This window comes from Macaca nemestrina, chromosome X (genome assembly GCF_043159975.1).
Source record: "Macaca nemestrina isolate mMacNem1 chromosome X, mMacNem.hap1, whole genome shotgun sequence".
NCBI classification, from domain to species: Eukaryota; Metazoa; Chordata; class Mammalia; order Primates; family Cercopithecidae; genus Macaca; species Macaca nemestrina.
The window spans coordinates 126,503,929-126,522,583 of record NC_092145.1 but is presented as its reverse complement, the minus strand read 5'-3'; the positions used below and the strand labels follow the sequence as shown (position 1 = coordinate 126,522,583).

The 18,655-nt window shown below is 36.2% G+C and overlaps 1 long non-coding RNA gene across 1 annotated transcript in view; it reads left to right on the top strand.

Annotated features, from left to right (window-relative positions):
• Positions 1-18,655, top strand: part of LOC105490345 (uncharacterized) — an 848,896-nt gene that overhangs the window by 210,984 nt on the left and 619,257 nt on the right. The gene's annotated exons all lie outside the window — the stretch shown is intronic.

Below are 18,655 nucleotides of genomic sequence, written 5' to 3'. Positions count from 1 at the left end.
AGTCTGTTCTCATGCTGCTAAAAAGAAATACCCAAGACTGGGTAATTTATAAATAAAAGAGGTTTAATTGACTCACAGTTCTGCATGGCTAGGGACACCTCAGGGCTCTTACAATCATGGAGAAAGGCACCTCTTCACAGGGCAGCAGAAGAAAGATTGATTGCCAGCAGGGTAAATGCCAGACTCTTATAAAACCATCAGATCTCATGAGAACTTCCTCATTATCATGAGAACAACATGGGGGAACCACCCCCATGGTTCAATTACTTCTACCTGGTCCTGCCCTTGACACATGGGGATTATGGGAACTGTAATTCAAGATGAGATTTCGGTGGGGACACAGCCAAGTCATATCAGTACCCCTTGCTCACTTTTAAGTGAGTTTCAGTTTTCTCGCTATTGAGTTGTTTGAGTTCCTTATATATATTTAATATTACCCCCTTATCATATGTGTGGCTTACAAATATTCTCTCCCAATTAATAGATTTTCTCGGCATAGTGTTGATTGTTTCCTCTGCTGTGCAGAGCTTTTTAGTGTTATGTAATCCCAGTTGCCTATTTTTGTTTTTGTGGCCTGTGCTTTTAAAGTCGAATCAAAAAAAAACATTATTGCCCAGATCAATATAACATCATTTTACTCCTGTGGTGTTTTTTTTAGTACTTTTAGAGTTTCTGGTCTTATATTTAAGTCTTTAATAAAACTGGCTATTTAAAATCACATATCTTTTTTTACTAAATGAATTTTATCTGTACATGCATCATATCTGTGAATGTCCTATTAAATTCCTCACTGAATTACAGGCGGTATTGGTGTGTCAATGAAATAACTACGGATAAAATAAAATATTATTTTATTTACCCATTCAACAAATATGCATTTAATGGCTATTATATGCCAAGTTCGGTCTAAGAGATTGTTCTGGAGATAATGGCTATTATATTCTGTGTAAAGTAGTTGGTATTTGCCAAGAAGAGTGTTGGAGAACATTAAGTGTAGAGTCCTTTGTATGAGAATGAGATGTAGTGCTTGAAGAGATGTGTCAGAGTACACTGGGTTCTTAGAAATTACAATTAACAGATCTTGATGGCATAACCAGATTTAACCTTTTGCAATATTTTCATTAATGGATACATTCTCTTTGAGAGAGGTGAATATAGAGGTGCTTCAAAGTAAGGATTTGAAACGTCAACATTTTCCAGTTCTCTCTTAGTATACAGTGATGTATTCTTAGAGTAATCTTTCTAAATACTTTTTTTGGACCAAATGAATTACCAAGTAAATCAAGAAACAATCTTTCAATACCTAACAAAACTGACATCATGAAAGAAGCTAGATGTTTTTCAGCTAATGAAATAGCATACGTAAGATCTACCACAATTTTTATATTTTTTCAACATTTAAAAATAAGGCATTCTAGGTCTTTAAACCATTTACAACAAATTTTTTTTCAATCACATAGAAAAATCTAAAATATTCTTATAGTAAATGTACTGATATAGTTTGGATATTTGTCCCCACCCAAATCTCATGTTGAAATATAATCCCCAATGTTGGAGGTGGGGCCTGGTGAGAGGTGTTTGGGTCACAATGGTGGATCCCTCATGGCTTGGTGTTATCTTCATCAAAGTGAGTGAATTCTTAGGAGATGTGGTTGTTTAAAAGTCTGTGGCTGGCCGGGCGCGGTGGCTCAAGCCTGTAATCCCAGCACTTTGGGAGGCCGAGACAGGCGGATCACGAGGTCAGGAGATCGAGACCATCTGGCTAACACGGTGAAACCCCGTCTCTACTAAAAAATACAAAAAAAAAAAAAAAAAAAAAAAAAAAAAAAAAAACTAGCCGGGTGAGGTGGCAGGCGCCTGTAGTCCTAGCTACTCGGGAGGCTGAGGCAGGAGAATGGCGTAAACCCGGGAGGCGGAGCTTGCAGTGAGCTGAGATCCTGCCACTGCACTCCAGCCCGGGTGACAGAGCGAGACTCCGTCTCAAAAAAAAAAAAAAAAAAAAAAAGTCTGTGGGGCATCTCCCACCACCTCTTGCTTTTGCTTACACTATGTGACATGCTTGCTTCCACTTTGCCTTTCACCATGAGTAAAAAGCTCATTGAGGCTTTCCAAGAAGTCAAGCAGATGCCGGTGCCATGCTTGTACAGCTTGCGAAACTGTGAGCCAGTTAAACCTCTTTTCTTAATGAATTACGCAGTCTCAGATATTCCTTTATAGCAATGCAGGAACAGCCTAAGATACCTACATAACTTCCACCTGGAGTCTATAATTATAATTTTTTCTACATGCTTTACCATATATATATCTATACTCCCATCAATTTGTCAGTTTATCCTATTTTCACATTGCAGTTCCAATTTACACATCAGTAAATCTTACAACTAAACTCTTCAATATGCATATTATTTACTTGACATCCATATTTATGTTATTTTTCTTAGAACATGAATGAGGTATAATTTATATTCAATAGACTACACACATTCAAGTCACACAATTTTACAGGTTTTAACATAAGTAGGCATACATGCAGGAATCCAACACTTCAATCAAGATACAGAAAATGCTTTCACCCACAAGAAATTTCTCAAATCTTTTTGAAATCCCTCCCTCTCTCTAATCCCTACATAACCACTGATCTGTTTTTTCAACAGCATGTATTATTGTTCACTTTTAAAAATTTTTATATGGATGAAATAATACAGTATCTAACTACTTTTGCTCAGTATAATGCCTTTAAGAGTCATCCACATTGTTATTTTATCAACTTATTTCTCCTTTTTATTGCTGAGTAGTATTTCATTGTACTCAAAAATGTTGCTGGGAAAACTGGATATCATTATGCAGAAGAATGAAACTAGACCCCTGTCTCTCAACATATACAAAAATCAAATCAAAATTATTTCTCTCTATATTCATACTACAGTTTATTTACCATGCTTTTGTTGATGATCAGTGGGACTGTTTGAAGTTTGGTCAATAATAAAACTTAATTTTACATTTTAAAATAACTTAAAGACTTTAATTGGATTGTTTGTAACTAAAAGGAAAAATGCTTGAGGGGATAGATACCTCAATTTCCATGATGTGCTTATTTCATATTGCATGCCTGTATCAAACCATGTCATGTACCTCATGTTGGAGGCGCAAATGAGTAAATCTACTGTTCTTGTATTGCCATTCTTGAACTAAACTTTTGTATTTGTGTTTCATTTCCTTGGATGAATGAAATTGGGAAACAGTGTGGAAAATATAATAGTTAAAATACAATATTGATCTTATAAAAGCAAAAAAATTATCTAATTTTAATAGTGATTTTTTACAGAAACCTCTGTCACACCTATGCCTTAGGGATTATTAAAATGTTAAACAAATGCATCATAAACAATGGCCTTTTAATTTTTCAGTCACTACAATTCTTTGGATGGAGTTACATGTGAACACAATTTTTTTATCATGAATTTTGCTTAGTATATATGGGTGTCCATATAGTTAACAGACTTATTTTCTAACAGTCTAGTGACCATCAAGCTTTTAAAATTTGAATCTAGATGAGATTGTCATAATTCTGTAATTTTTTCCTTCACGTTATGGAGTAATAAATTGTTAATTGCTTTAGTGGTTAGAACTGAAAAGCAATGAACAAGTTTAATGGTACATTTCTCCTTTTTGTCCCTCAAAATCACGAAGTATGAGATGATTTTCGGAATGTCTAGATTTTGGAATTATCATCATTTTTGATTATTTGGTTTTACCAATGCATTTATTAAACTTTTCAGAAAACAATTTCAGTGTTTTGGATAAGCAATGGATAGATTGTAAAGACCTTCATAAACACACATACACATACACATAGATGCACACACACAGACATGCAATGAAACATCTATGCACATACAGAGACAGATAGCATTGTAGTTAGCTAAGACTACTGCCTTTTCTAGAATTGAGGCAGCCACAGATAGCAGAAGTAAAGCATTACCTTTTCATAATTGCCCTTGGTTCCTGAAATCCCTGAAGAAGGCGTTTGATTGTGTGGCATAATGCCCACCGAGGCTTATGCCCTACTTCAGTGGAGTAGCTATTTTTTGTTGTATCATTCAGAAATGAAGAAAATAGTCATGATATGAAATATTAAGAGACTTTCAGGAACTGGAACGTTTCTGTTCTCCAGCCAAACTTAGCATCAGCTAGGCTACATTCCCTAGGAAGAAGGAAGACAACAAAATATCCAGATGCACAGTTATATTGTCCAATTAAATGTCAGGTGATCGTGTCCAGAAATCCTCAAATAATTTATCTCCATAATTCCAGTATTCCTGAGAACCAAGTTATCTCCCCAAATATTTGATAATAAAATAATTTCATAGCATGCTTCCTCATTGAATCTTAGGGTGACATCAAAATATTGAAATAATATTATTTGTAAGAGCAGAAATATCTTGATTTAGATCTCAGAGCTAATATTTGCAGTATGCACTACACTCAGTGAAAAAAAGCACTAAATTGAATGACAAAAATCACATTAAGAAACTTGAGAATTATTTCATATATAAAAGCCTCATTCATAGCTCCCACTTCAAACAATTTTGTAAGTGAAAGTACTAAGATTTGAATATTATCTCCCTTTCCATTGTATATTGTGGCAGTTTAAAAAACAAATCCACAATGTTGTCATTCTTCTCTTCGAGAGAGGGAGCTTAATTCCCCTCTTTTTGAGGGCGGGCTCACTTAGTAACTGCTCTAAATTTTAGAAGTGTTTGCATGTCACTTCTGAATTTAACTTAATAAAAAAACACAGCTTGCATCTTGGGTTAATTCTCCCTCTCCCTCTCCCTCTCCCTCTCCCTCCCCCTCCCCCTCCCCCTCCCCCCTCCCCCTCCCCCACTCCCTCTCCCTCTCCATCACTTGCACTGGGAAGCAGACTGCCATTTATAATGGGCCCTATGGAGAGGCCATGTGGCAAGAAGCTGAGGCTGCCAGAGAGAACCTGAGTCTTGCCAGCAACCATATACATGAGTTTGGAAGTTAATTCTTCAGCTTCCTTTGAGTCTTGAGGTAGCTACAGCCTGGCCAGAACTTGACTAAATTTCATGAGGGATACTGAGCCAGAAACACCTAAATAAGCCAATTCTGGTTTTATGACCCTCTGAAATTGTGTGACATGATAAATATTTGTTGTTTTCACTATTAACCATAGCAAAGTCATAGAATCAACCTAGGTGCCCATCAACAGTGGATTGGATAAAAAAGGTGCACATATAATGCATGGAATAGTATGCAATCATAAAAAAGATTGAAACCACATCCTTTACAGCAACATAGTTACAGCTATAGAACATAATCCTAAGCAAATTAACACAGGAACAGAAAAGCAAATATTGCCTGTTCTCATTTATAAGTGGGAGCTAAACATTGGGTATACATAGACATAAAGATGGAAACAATAGATGATGGGAACTCCGAAATGGGGAAAGAATGGGAGTAACAGTTGAAAACCTGCCTATTGGGTACTATGTGTACTATTTGGGTAACAAATTCAATAGAAGCCCAAATTCCAGCATTATGCAACATACCCATGTAACAAACCTGCACAAACACCCACTAAATCTAAAAGAAACTATGTTTGTTGTTATAAGATGCTAAAGTTTGGGATAAGTTGTTCTGCAACAATAGGAGTGTGTGTGTGTGTGTGTGTGTGTGTGCGCGCGCGCATGTGTGTGTATGTGTAGAGAGAGAGATACAGAGAGACAGAAGAAAAGAATATTTTTGACAAATAAAACTTGCATATTAATGAAAAGAAAGGATATTTTTGATAAATTCTAAAATACAATATATAAAATAATACATATATCTGTTTGGATTTAATAGATCAGAGACCATTGTAAAAATAGTGTGCCTATTGCATAAATATCCCTAAAAAAACCTCACAATTCTGTAATAAAATTATTATATATTTTAATTTTGAAAGATGTTTCAAGGCTGAAATATCCAGATGAAAAAAGTGAAATTCACATAATTATGCTTGAAAGCATATAGTTCTAATTTTTATATTTTTGTAATTAAGTGAAGAAATTACGAGGCATTCAAGATTTCACCTCTAAGCAGCTCACAGTTTTCCTAAGCTTGGACTAGGTAACAACTCTGTCAATCTCACTCAAAACATATTTTAGTATAAATTTAGGTTAATCAGTGAATAGATGTCAATAACATTTCCCTATTAAATCAATACTTACAAATACCTTGACTTTAAGATACACAAAACTACTTGTCATTTAGTATTTTATATTTTTAACTTGCCACATTTATATCATAATGTAAATGCCAGAATTTTGTCTAGGTGAAATAAGAATCATCTGAAACACATTCATTATTATTTCAAAAGAATAAGGTTGAATTATGTGTTGTATATTTCACACATATACAGGTTGTATATTTCAGTAAAATTATGAGAAAACAAACTATAAAGGCTAAACTATTTCTATTGCTTTCTCATTAAAATGTTTGTAAAGATTTAAGATTTACATATTGTTTTTCTGCTTTTTCAGTTCTACCTTATAAAACCTATTAACTCTCATTACCACAGTACTTAGATACTCTCCCAAGAATCTACTAAAAATTAGACAAAAGCCCAGGTATATTACTGTACTTGAATTTGTATTTTTATTCTGAATAAAAACAATTGACTGATACTCTCTATGTGGAAAAACCATACATTTGATGGACAGTAATTTTCCAAAATAGACTTTTTGATCTATCATGCCATTAAAAGTTCAGCACATTTCTATTAAGGGTCTAGACGCCCTGGTAAAAAGGACATTAATTACTTTTGCTGATGACAATAAATTGAAGCATAGATCCAATACTACTAACTACAAAGAATTATACAGACCTAGCAACTTTACAAGGAACATTTTGGCAGTATTTTTAGCTGTATATTATGTTTTTCTTCTTTGAAAGAGTACAGTATAATTTTACTTGACTGAAAGACACAATGATTAACTTCATCAAGTATGTGGAAATTCATGACTTTGAGGAAATCTCTCTCTTTAGAATTTTTTTTTCACTTTCTTTTCATCCTTTCATGGATAATTTTTTGAATGCTTCTCTCACCCTATAGGTGGTTTTTAATTACTTTCCCTATTACCACTAGCAGTGCAGGAATCTTACAGAAAATATTTGTGGCTCTGTCTCAGGGTATGAGAAAATATTTGCAAATTAGACTCACATTCTTTAATGACCCTCCCATTTCCTTCTTATTGAATTAGCATAATTTCTATAAATTGGCTCTGATTCTTTACTTTGATGCCTCACATGATCATTCTTCCTGAATTTTCATTGCAGTTTGGTTGCTTACTGTTTGTTGTTGTTTTGCTCAAATATTCATTCATTCATGATCTATTATTATTTTCATTCTGTTGACATCTATTTATTGATTCTCATACTGTATCAGATACAGTATAAGTCAAGAAGACAAACATCAATGAATAGGGCATAATCATTATCTTTCATGGCACTTCAGCAACCATTAATCATTATTACAAACCTAATACTTTAATGTCCATTATACTTTGTGCTATAAAGAAAAACAATAGAACAAGGATTATAATGTGGAAATTATCAAATCTAAAAGGATAGAAAAATCTTTATCATAAAATCCATATTTAGGCAAAGCCAATTGTAAGTAATACAAATTAGCCACAAGTAAGAAGTTAAAAAAAAAAGGGAGAAATCTAGGCATACAAAACAACACATGAGAAAACTCTGGAAAGAACAAACTTGTTGGAAATGCTACAAATTGGTAATGTGTCTAGATCATAGCAAATAAAGGAGAAAATAGTAAGAGATGAAGCTGAAGAGTTGGGCAATAATCAGATTGTACAATGCTTTGTAGGACATTATAGATTTTGGATTGTATTCTAAGTACAGGTAGTTTGTAAGGCTAGAGCAGCGCCAAATGATCTAGCTGGTAATTCTTAGATAATTACATGTCTTTCATTGTCTGCTTTAAAGTTGTAATCTTAGGAACTTCCAGTGGCTAGGCATAAAACTAAGTATTTCTTAGAATCCAAACTTGAGTTGGTGCCTTGGTACTCATTTCTTAGAGAACAGAGGGTGGATATTTATTTAAAAAGCTTTAAGAAACATTGCATAATACAAGGTTAATATAAACACTTCAGTACTTTTTAAAGCTACCATTTATAATAGCATACATAAATATTGTGAATAGAGTGGGTTTTTTTGAGACAGATCTCATACTGTTGTCAAGTATGAATAAGTTTTTTCAAAAGTGTGTAAGACAAGTATGGAAAACTATTAAGTATTAAACAATGTAATTTTTAAAGGATATCATGTTCATGGTTTGGAAGGACCAATATTGTAAAAATGTCCTTTTTTTTTTTTTTTTTTTTTTTTTTTTTTTTTTTACAATTTCACGTATACTTTCCGTGAAATCCTAATTAAATTTACAAAGACCTTTTTTAGTGAAAACTGAAAAGCTAATTCTTCACATTATGTGAAAATTCAAGGGATGAAGCCTAACAAAAAAAAATGTAGGTGAAAAATCAGATTGGAAGGATTAATACCAAGACTTATTGTAAAACCTTAGCAATTGATACAGTGTGTTCTTGGTTCAAGGACAAAAAATACACCAATGGAATAGTATAGAGAGGCAAGAAAATTTTGGACCCTTGCTATATGACAATGGTTTATGCAGAGCATGAGGAGAGTGATATATGTCTTTTCTGTTTGTTTTTAAAATAAATGACGTGGCTTACTGGGCAGTGGCTTACTTGAAAGTCTATATACAAAACGTAGTAAACTTCATACCTATATCATACCAGTCACAAAAATCAATATTAGGTGAATTGTAGATCTAAATGTGAAGGGCAAACAAGTTTTCTAGGTGAAAAATATTCAAAGGTATCTATTATTTGGGAATAGAAAAGATTTTTTTATACATGACACAAAATGTATGAATACTTTAAACTACATTAAAATTAAAAATATCTAGTATTCTGAATAATATAATGAAAAAATAAGTCACACAGTGGACAAAGATATTTGCAACAGACATTAAAATAAGGGACTTGGCCGGGCGTGGTGGCTCACGCCTGTAATCCCAGCACTTTGGGAGGCCGAGGTGGGCGGATCACAAGGTCAGGAGATCGAGACCATGGTGAAACCCCGTCTCTACTAAAAATAGAAAAAATTAGCCGGGCGCAGGGGCGGGCGCCTGTAGTCCCAGCTACTCGGGAGGCTGAGGCAGGAGAATGGCGTGAACCCGGGAGGCGGAGCTTGCAGTGAGCCGAGATTGCGCCACTGTACTCCAGCCTGGGCGACAGAGCGAGACTCCGTCTCAAAAAAAAAAAAAAAAAAAAATAAGGGACTTGTATTTAAAATATGTAAAGATTCTTGCAAGTCAATTAAAAAGTCATATAGCACCGTATAAAAATGGTCAAGAGACTTGAACAGGTGCTTCACAAACCAGGGAATTCAACTGGACCATAAATATGAAAAGGTGCTCAATGTCATTGTTCATCAGGGCAATTAATATTTAAAACAGTCATTCTTTTTTAGTTTAGGTATCCTGGTGGAAGGCTAGCATAAAAGAGTCCACATTCTGTCTCTTGAAGATTCATGTCAAGCACATCTACAAAATAGATTTATCTCATCCTAAGTTCCTCAAAAGTCTCATTATTACAGCATCAACTCAAGGTCCAAAATTTCACTGAGGTCTCATCAGCTCAATAGTCCCACATCTCATAATTTAATTTGTGTAAATCACCTATGGGTGAGGCTGTAGGTGTAATCTGTCTTGGGAAACAATCCTTCTCCATCCCTGGACTTGCATAATTAAAGAATCATGTTACCTTATCCCAAAAGGCAATGACAGAAAAGGCATAAGTCATGGTTACAGACATTCTGCTTTAAAACCAGAGAAAACAAAAGAAAAAGGGTTCCTGAAACTTAAAATGTATCCAGGCAAACTCCATCAGCTTTCAAGGCCTTGTAATTCTCCTATGTGGTTTTTGGCTCTGACCTTGGGGCTCAAAGCTCCACTCTCTGGACTTGTCATTGATCTTTCCTAGAAAATCTCAACTCTATATTTAACTTTTGCTGAGGTGGCTGAGGGACAATATTCTTGAGCTTCCTAGATATTGTGTACTTTGATTGGACAGTTCTGTGAGTCACACCCAGAATCTCATAAAAGGGCCTTTTGTGTAAAAATACTGTGACTTTGGGGAGTGATGTCACCAAAATTGCAGAGTAGATGCAATCTGGCTTCACTGTCCTTCAAAGAAAACCAAAATGATCTTCAACACCAAGATCATCCCTAGCAATATTCCAGAACTCAAATATGAGGATGAGAGGATTTCTGGGCCATAGAAAAGTGAAAAACTCCAACCAGATGAAAAGAGAAAAGGAATTCTCCATCCTTGAGGCCCCTCTCCCAATCTGCCAGCACTGCATACTGATAATTGCTTTAAGACTCACAATTTCTTTTTTTTTTTTTTTAACTTTTTCTTTTTTAAATTTTTGGTTGAGGTTCAGGGATACATGCGCAAGTTTGTTATATAGTTAAATTGCATATTATGGAGGTTTCGTGTACAGATTATTTCATCACCCAGGTAATAAGTGTAGGATACCACAGGTATTTTTTGATCCTCTTCCTCCTCCTACCTCTATCCTCAAGTAGGCCCTGGTGGCTGTTGTTCCCTTCTTTGTGTCTATTTGTTCTCAGTGTTTACCTCCCACTTTTAGGTGAGAACATGTGGTATTTGGTTGTTTGTTCCTGTGTTAGTTCGATTAGGAAAATGGCCTCCAGCTTCATCCATGTTGCTGCAAAGGAAATGATCTCATTCTTTTTTATGGCTGTGTGGTATTGCATGGTGTATATGTACCATGTTTTCTTTATTCATTCTTCTGTGGATGGGCATTTAGGTTGATTCTTTTTTTTTTTTTTTTTTTTTTAATTTTTGTATTTTTTTTTATTGGTAATTTTTTTTTTAATTTTTTTTCCAGCTTTATTGATGTACAATTGACAAATAAATATTATATATATTTAAGGTGTACAGTGGGACATTTTGGTATACATATACATTGTCAAAAGATTATCATTATCACATTTCCCATTTTTCTATGCCTTTGACTATGTCTTTGTTATTGTGAATACTGCTGTGATAAACCTACGTGTACAGATGTCTTTGTGGTAGAATGATTTATATTCTTTTGGGTATATACTCAATAATGGGATTGCTGGGTTGAATGGTAATTCAACCTGTAGGAGAAAAACCCCCTGAAGACAACTGGAGACAGAGATGAACCAGGAATGGAAACCCCACTTTTTGAAACTCTGCTGTTTATCTCAGCTAAAGGAGGTTTCAAATCAGAATGGCTGTTCAATAGCACCATGCTGTAGCAGCCACACTCCATGGGTCTTCTGGGCATGAATGCATAGCCAGTCTTCTCACACATATTCCTTCTGGTATCCCCCCACCTACCAATCTCAGACAGGCAGTACTTTAACATTTGTGAGAGTAGAGGCAAACCTGGGTTTATGGTGCCATTTAGGAGGTAGCAGCTTGGGATTATGGAGAATCAGAGGCAATTGCAAAGAACTTCTAAGCAAACATACCCTAGAAAGACTAAAACAAGCAAGACAGTGAAGACTGGAATAAAACTAACTAATACTTCATTGTGAAACCATCGATATACATTCATAAGAAACAATAGGAAGCAAGGGAACCATGAACTCCCCAAACAGACAAAACAGTAAGACCAACCCTAATGAGATAGATAGTGATGTGCAAGGTCTTAGATCAAAAATTCAAAATAGCAGTTCTAAAGAAGCCAAACAAGTTAAAAGATAACAAAGAAAAGTAATTCAGAAATTTATTAGAGAAATTCAACAAAGAGATTGAAATAATAATAAATCCAGCAGAAATCTTAAAACTGAGAAATATATCTGCTGAACTAAAAATGCATTAGAGGCTCTCAAAATAGGAATGGATGACACATAAGAAAAAATCAGTGAGCTCAAAGACAAGCTATGTGAAAACAGAAATGAAAAAGGAGACATAACAACTGATACCACAGAAATACAAATAATCATTAGCGAGTTTATGAACAACCATATGCCAAGAAATTGGAAAACCTAGAAGGAATGAATGACTCCTAGACACATGCAACGTATCAAGATTGAACCATGAAGAAATAAAAAAACCTGAACAGAGTAGTAACAAGTATCAACATCAAAGCAGTAATCAAATGTCTCCCAACAAAGGAAAACCCAGCACCTGACAGTTTCACAGGTGAATTCTCCCAACTATTTAATGAAGTCCTAATACCAATTCTACTAACTTTTCCAAAAAAAATTAAAGAGGTGTGAATATTTCCAAGCTCATTTTATGAGGCCAACATTATTGTGATACCAGAATCAGACATGGATACAACAACAAAAACATGAAACTACAGGACAATATTCCTGATGAACATAAATGGAAAAATCCTTAACAAAATCCTTAACAGAATAGCAAATTTAAAATATTACCTACCATGATAAAATGGTATTCATTCTAGGGATGCAAAGTTGGTTGCACATACACAAATAAATAAAGAGATGCATCATGTCAACAGAATAAAGTGTAAAAACCATCTGATCATTTTAATAGGCACTGAAAAAGCATTCAACAAAATTCAACATCATTTTATGATAAAAACTCTCAACAAACTCAATATATACCTCAAAACAATGAAGACCATACATGAGCCAGGTGTGGTGGGTCAGATCTGTAATCTCAGCACTTTGGGAGGCAGAGGTGGGTGGATCACTTGAGCCCAGGAGTTTGAGACCAGCCTGGGGAGGATCACCTGTGTGCGTGGTCGTGGCTGCCGTGAGCCACGATTATGCCACTGTACTCTAGTCTGAGTGACAGGGTGAGATGCTGTCTCAAATAAATAAATAAATAAAATGACCATATATGACAGTGTCACATATAACATCGTACTGAATGGGGGAAAATTAAATACCTTTCTCCAAGATCTAAAACAAGACATGGATGCCCACTTTCATTACTTTTTTTCAACATAGTACTGGACATCCTGACCAGAACAATTAGGTAAGAGAAAAAAATAAAGGGAATCCAAACTGGAAAGGAAGAAGTCAAATTGATCTTGTTCACAGGTAAAATGATATTACATTTCCAACAACCTAAAGACGCCACCAAAAAACTTTTAGAATTGAAAAGTGAATTTAGTAACATTGCAGGATACAGAACCAGTATACAAAAATTGTCATTTATAGATGCCAACAGCAAAAAAATAAAAAAAATCAAGAAAGTAATCCAATTTATAACAGACACAATATATAAAATATCTAGGAATTAATTTAACCAAAGAAGTGAAAGTGCTATACAAGGAAAACTACAAAACACTGATGAAAAAATTAAATGGGACACATAAAAAAGGAAAAGATATTGCATGCTCATGGACCGGAAGAATCAATACTTTTAAAAGGCCAGTGATCTACAGATTTAGTGCAATTATTATAAAAATGTCAATGATATTCCTTATAGAAATAGAAACAAATCATAAAATTAATATAGAACTATAAGTCTCCAAATAGCCAAAATAATCCTGAGCCAAAAGAATAAAGCTGGAGTTAGCCATAGCAACAAAAACAGCACAGTACTATAATATAAACAGAACATGGATCAGTAGAACAGAAAAGGTAACCCAGAAATAAATGCATACATTTACAGCCAATTCTTTTTTTTTTTTTTTTTTTTGAGATGGTGTTTCACTCTTGCTGCCCAGGCTGGAGTGCAATGACATGATCTCGGCTCACTGCAAACTCCGCCACCCTGCCTCAGCCTCCCAAGTAGCTGGGATTACAGGCATGTACCACCATACCCTGCTAATTTTGTATTTTTACTGGAGACGAGGTTTCTCTGTGTTGGTCAGGCTGGTCTGGAACTCCCAACCTCAGGTGATCCGCCCACCTCGGCCTCCCAAAGTGCTGGGATTACAGACATGAGCCACCGTGCCTGGCCCAGCCAATTCATTTTTAACCAGATTGCCAAAATAATACATTGTGAAAAGATAATATCTTCACTAAATTGTGCTGGGAAAACTGGATAAACATATGCAGAAGAGCATTATTTCTCATCATATACAAAACCAAATCAAAATGGATGAAAAACTTAAATCTAAGACCAAAAACTGAAACTACTAAAAGTAACGCTTCAGGAAGCACTTTGGGTTACTGATCTGAGCAAAGATTTTTGAGCAAGACCTCAAAAGCACAGGCAACTAAAGCAAAAGAAGACAAATGAGATTATGTCATGCTGAAAAGTTTCTGCAAAGCAAAGGACACAATCAGCAAAGTAAAGAGACAACCTACAGAATGGTAGAAGAAACATTGCAAACTACTCATCTGACAAGGGACTAATAACCAGAATATACGAGGACTGCAAACAACTCAATAGCAAAAACAATTAGATAAATTTGCTTAAACAATGGGCAAATAATTTGAATAGCCATTTCTCAAAAGAAGAATGCAAAGGGCCAATAGGTATGTGAAAAATGCTCAGTGTCACTAATCATCAGAGAAGTATAAATTAAACCACAATGAGATATTACATCACTTCTGTTCAAATGGCTTTTCTCAAAAAGATAAAAAAAGTTATGGAGGCTGGTGAAGATGTAGAGAAAGGGAAACACTTATACACTGTTAGTGTGAGTGTAAATTAGTACAATCACTATGAAAAAAAGTATTGAAGTTCCTCAAAAAAATCTAAAAATATATTTACCATATGATTCAGTTATTCTACTGCTGGGTATATATTTGAATGAAAGAAAATAGGCGTATTGAAGAGAATTCTGCACTCCCATTTTTACTGCAGCACTTTTCACTGTAACCAAGATATGGGGTTAACCTAAGTGTCCATCAGTGGATGAATGGATAAAGCAATGTGGTACATGTATGCAAAGTAATATTATTCAGCCACAATAAAGAATAAAATCCTGACATTTGCGGCAATGTGGGTGAACTTGGAGGTCATTATGTTAAGTGAAATAAGCCATGCACAGGAAAGCAAATACTGTATGTTCTCACTCATATGTGGGAGCTACAAAAGTGGGTCTTATGGAGATAGGGAGTAGAATAATAGTTAACAGTGACTCAGGGGGGAGTGTGAAAAGGGGATGAAAACAGGTTGGTTAATGGGTATCAAGTGAGGTTAGATAGAAGGAATATGATCTTGAATTTGATAGTACAGTAGTTTGACCATAGTTAACAATAATTTATTATGTAGTTCAAAGTAGCTAACAGAGAAAAACTGGAATGTTCCCAACATAAAGAAAAAATAAATCTTTGAGGTCATGAATATTCCAATTATTCTGGTTTGATCATTAGACAATGTATGCATGTATCACATGTACCACAAAATATGTACAACTATCATGTATCAATAAAAAGAATTAATTTAGTATACATGAGTAATAACAAAACACTGTGACCTTGTATCTTACTGATTAAGGTATTAACAGTGTGTTAGTGTGTTTTCATGCTGCTAATAAAGACATACCTGAGACTGCATAATTTTTAAAGGAAAGAGATTTAATTGACTCACAGTTTCATATGGTTGCGGAGGCCTAACAATCATGGCAGAAGGTGAAGGAGGAGGAAAGACACGTTTTACATGACAGCAGTCAGGAGAGCCTGTGTAGAAGAACTGCTCTTTATAAAATCATCAGCTCTCATGAGACTTATTCACTATGAAAGCAGTATAGGAAAAACCCACTCCATGGTTCAATTACCTCCCACTGGGGCCCTCCCATGACATATGGGGATCATGGGAGCTACAATTCAAGATGAGATTTGGGTGGGTACACAGCCAAACCATATCATTCTGCCCCGGCCCCTTCCAAATCTTATGTCCTCACATTTCAAAACCAATCATGCCTTCCCAACAGTCCCCCAAAGCCTTAACTCATTCCAGCATGAACTCAAAAATCCAAGTCCAAAGTCTTATCTGAGACAAGCCCCTTCCACCTATGAGCATGTAAAGTCAAAAGCAAGTTAGTTACTTTCTAGATACAATGGGGGTACAGGCATTGGGTAAATATACTAGCTCCAAATGAGAGAAATTGGCAAAAATGAAGGGAGATGGGGTGCACACAAGTCTGAAATCCAATAGGGCAGTCATTAAAACTTAAAGTTCTAAAAGGATCTTTTTTGACTCCATGTCTCACATCCAAGTCATGCTGATGCAAGAGGTTGGCTCTCACAGCCTTGGGCAGCTCCGCCCCTGTGGCTTTGCAGAATAAAGCACCCTCCCGGCTGCTTTCATGGGCTGGCATTGAGTGTCTGTGGCTTTTCCAGGTGCATAGTGCAGGCTTCAGGTGAATCTACCATTCTGGGGTCTGGAGGACAGTGACCCTCTTCTCACATCTCCACTAGGCAGTGCCTCAGTGGGGACTGTGTGGGGACTCTAACCCCACATTTCTCTTCCTCACTGCCCTGACAGATTCTCCATGAGGGCCCTGCCCCTGTAGCAAAATTCTGCCTGCACATCCAGGCATTTCCATACATCCTATGAAATCTAGCCAGAGGTTCCCAAACCTCAGTTCTTGGCTTATGGGCACCCACAGGCTCAACACCACGTGGAAGCTGTCAAGGTGTGGGGCTTGCATCCCACGAAGCCATGACTAGAACTGTACCTTGGCCCCTTTAGCCACTGCTGGAGCAGCTGGAACACAGGGCACCAAGTCCCTAGGCTGCACATAGCAGGAGTCCCTGGACCTTGTCCAGGAAACCACTTTTCCCTGCTAGGTCTCTGGGCCTGTGATGGGAGGGGCTGCCATGAAGGTCTCTGACATGCTCTGGAGACATTTTCCCCATTGTCGTGGTGATTAACATTTAGCTTCTCATTACTTACGTACATCTTTGCAGCTGGCTTGAATTTCTCCCCAGAAAATGGGTTTTTCTTTTCTGTTGCATAGTCAAGCGGCAAATTTTCAAAACTTTTATGCTCTGCTTCATCTTCAATGCTTTGCCACTTTGAAATTTCTCCTGCCAGATACCCTAAATCATCTCTCTCAAGTTCAAAGTTCCACAAAACTCTAGGGCAGCGGCAAAATGCTGAGTCTCTTTGCATAGCAAGAGTGACCTTTACTGCAGTTTCCAAGAAGTTCTTCATCTACATCTGAGACCACCTCAGCCTGGACTTTATTTCCATATCACTATCAACATTTTGGTCGAAGACATTCAACAAGTCTCTAGGAAGTTCCAAATTTTACCACGTTTTTCTGTCTTCTTCCAAGCCCTCCGAACTGTTCCAACCTCTGCCTGTTACCCAGTTCCAAAGTTGTTTCCTCATTTTTGGGTATCTTTACAGCAGCACCCCACTCTACTGGTACCAATTTATTATATTAGTCTGTTCTCCTACTGCTAATAAAGACATACCCGAGACTGCGTAATTTGTCTTATCTTAAGAAAGATGTTTAATGGAGTCACAGTTCCACATGACTGGGGAGGCTTCACAATAATGACAGAAGACAAAGGAGGAGCAAAGACACATCACACATAGCAGCAGGCAAGAGAGTGTGTGCAGAACTGCTGTTTATAAAACCGTCAGATCTCATGAGACTTATTGACTATCACAGGAACAGCATGGGAAAAACCCACCCCTATGGTTCAGTTATCTCCCACTGGGTCTCTCCCACAATACATGGGGATTATGAGAGCTACAATTCAAGATGAGATTTGGGTGGGAACACAGCCAAACCATATCAAGGCAAAATGTTGTCTGGCCACACCATTGGCTTTCTTTCCAGAATCAACTTTCCTGACAGTAGATCTCCTAATATTAGTGTCTTTTGCAATTAAGACAGGCCAAAAAGTTCCCTAGTCATTAAGACCTGTTTCCTTTTTGCTTAACAGTTCTCTCAATTTATCTCTTTCCTTTTGCACTTTACTATAAACACCAAGAACAAATCAAGCTGCACCTTTAACACTTTTTTGGAAATTTGCTCAGCTAGGTATCCTAGTGCCTTTTTTACTACTTCTGCTTTTCACGTAAATGCAGGGCACAATTCCAATAAGATTTCTGCCTCTATGTGAGAAGAATTCCCTGTTCTCTAGTTTACTGTAATAATTTTATCCCTTTATTCTGAGCCTTTACTGGCAGCATATTCCAAGTACAGACTTCTACAAGCTGTATGTTCAGGTCAGTCTAGGATTTTCTATATGCTCCTCAACGATTTTCCAGCTTCCACCCCCTCCCAGTCATTTAAACATTCCAAAGTCATTTAAATATTTTCAGATAACTAGCACCTCATTTATAATATCAATCTGTATTAGTTTCCTAATACTGCTCTCATAAATTACTACAAACTTTGCACCTGGAAAAAACCCCACTAATTTATTATTCTATATTTCTGTATATCACAAATCCTATACAGGTCTTACTGGGCTGTGATCAAGGTGTTGGCAGGGATGCCTTCCTTTCTGTAGATTCTAGAGGGGAAATATTTCTTGCTCACTTAGATTGTTCACACAATTAAATTCCTGCAGTTGTGAGACTAAGGTCTGGTGTTCTTGCTGGCTGTAAGCTGAGAGTTATTCTCAACTTCTAGAAGTTGTCTACAT